Consider the following 2,500-nt stretch of genomic DNA (forward strand, 5'->3'; position numbering starts at 1 on the left):
TCTACTTGAATATCTACACGATTTTCCTTTTTTGGGCGTGGCTGTGATTCCTTTTCTCTCCACAGAGTTAACTAATTTATAACAACTTGTTACATTTCATATAACACTTTTCCTTTTGTTGGCTTTTCCCTGGATTCCATCGTAAAATCTACCAGGATAATTTTGACGAGACAATTTACAACCCCCGTCAGTCGTCACTCGTAAAAGAGTATCTCTAAAATGTTCTATAGACGACACACATAGCGTCAAACAGAGCCGTCAATTTCAGTTTACCTCAAGTAAGACATTCTCGACATCACTGACTATTTCGTAGGTTAATCTCTACATATTCTAGTCAGCCTTAACTAGTTTTACAGCCACACCTGGCCACAATGCCTTCAATAATTTCCATATACGGCTGCTTGCGCTTGCCAGTCATCGATGCTACATCCAGTTCTAAGGCTGCACAGATGTTCTGCAGTGTTCGTATCGAAAACTTCGCCAGCCTAGACTGACCTACGATCTCACAGATGTTGTATGTTTCGTACATGATGGGATGCTGAAGAGCTAATGCTTTCGTTACTTCGTTGGACATTTCTTCGATTGCCTTCTCTGTTATCAGCTCATTCCTTTCTAGTTCTTCCTCCTCACTGGATTGTTCCACACTATAAGTTTTCTTTGCTGACAAGCGAGAAAAAAATCCTGCTATTTGTAGTGGTGTGAGATAGTCGCACTTGTCGAAGATATTAGAGCCATCACTATGCTTTACTCTTCGCATTGCCTTTGAGACGCTCGTTGGATCTGCTTTTTGCCCAGTGCGTTCTCCAACTTGAAAGACTTCAGTCAGATAGTTTTTCTGCGCCACCGTGAGATTCTTTCTTTGCACTCCTGCTGACTTAAGAGCCCATCCCATCGGTAGCACGGAGCCATCATCCTCCACTGACTTAGATGCACCTTCATCAACTATTTCTGGTAGGACGCCAGCACCAAGCTCCAGTTTCGTTGCGTACATGTTCATTGCCTTGTCGTACAGTGTTTCCTGTTCCAGGGCATACTTGTGTTTACCACAGTCCAGATGTTTTTCTAGCGATGAGTATTGTAGAAAGGACTTGACACATCCCTCTTCTGGACAGAAAAACAGATTGCTTCCTTCGTCATTACAGCTTTCATCGTCGTCGCTGTTATTTCTGTTCTGTGGGGCCTCTTCTAAAACCGGTGTTTGCTTTGGTTTACTCCTGGCTTTGGCAGTTTGGAAAGATACTTCAGCACTAGAACTCTGTTTCTGTTTGTTTAGCTGAGGAAGACTCCCAACTTGTTGGCGGAAGTTGCTCCAGGGTACAAATTTGCCAGAGCCAATTCCATAAGCTCTCCAAACATGCAAACCTTCCTGGGTGTATGCAATGTTGTTAATGAAACTAATGCCCTCCCATTTTACTGGAGTGGACTTTGCAGCAGGTTGTGGCCCGCTCACCGTCACCCGGACACCAGAAATTCCGCCAGATGACTCAATGGCCGTCATCATTTGAGAGGCTGTCTCTATGTCGTGGCCAGAATTGAGATGGGTGCGCATGTGACTTTTAATTGTCGCGGCCTTACGGTCACAAGATCATTTTCCGTCTTGGGGATCCGAAAAGTCAAAACGCTTTAGTTCAATTGCCTGCTCGCTAGCAACATGGTAGACTGAAAGTAATGTAAACGCGCAATGACAGCATCCTGCGTTATCGCTCCGCATATAAACAGAGTCGACTTCTGGCATGATTTCCTTAAAGTGGTAATACGACCAAAAAAACAATTCCTTTTTTCCTTTGGATTTCAAAACTATGTTAACTAAACACTAACTGACCCAAGTTTTAAGTTCTGATTTAAAAAAAAACCTGTTTATTTTAACTGGAATTTTCTTATTTATTGGTCCGCCATTACTAACTTTAAAATCTTGAGAGAGCAGGGTCGAGGAGAAAATGACGTCAAAGACTCACTAGTTTAAGATTGCAATGCGTGTGTACGCGGCAGAATTAATATGCAGCACGGGTGTTTCGGTCCTTCATAATTTTAAAGCCGTGTTTTGCTTATGTAATTAATTGCTTTTACACGATGAAATTTTAAGCTAGTGAGTAAATGACGTCATTTTCTCTAGATCCAACCCTCTGAGGTCCAATCGGCCAGTTTTGAACGTGAGTAATGGCGGACCGTGAAATCCAAAACTTACACTCAAAATAAACAGCCTTTGGATAAAACTCAAAGCTCAAAATTTTGCCACTTAGATGTTAAGCAAACACGCTTTCAAAATCTGAAGAAAAAAAGGAAATGATTTTTTGATAATAGTACCACTTTAAGTTGACGAAAGACGTCATCAATAATGACGAGTACAGTGGAGCTATCCTGGTTACAGCTTTCGAAGGCATGAACGAAAGTAAACAATTCAGTTTCATCATTTGCATTCTTCCTCAATGCTACACTGATATGCCAGGGTATGCCACTTTTTCCCAACCAGTCGCTTTGACTTTCTCGAAATTTTCTCGGC

Source organism: Montipora capricornis, chromosome 1, assembly GCF_036669925.1.
Source record: "Montipora capricornis isolate CH-2021 chromosome 1, ASM3666992v2, whole genome shotgun sequence".
Lineage (NCBI taxonomy): Eukaryota > Metazoa > Cnidaria > Anthozoa > Scleractinia > Acroporidae > Montipora > Montipora capricornis.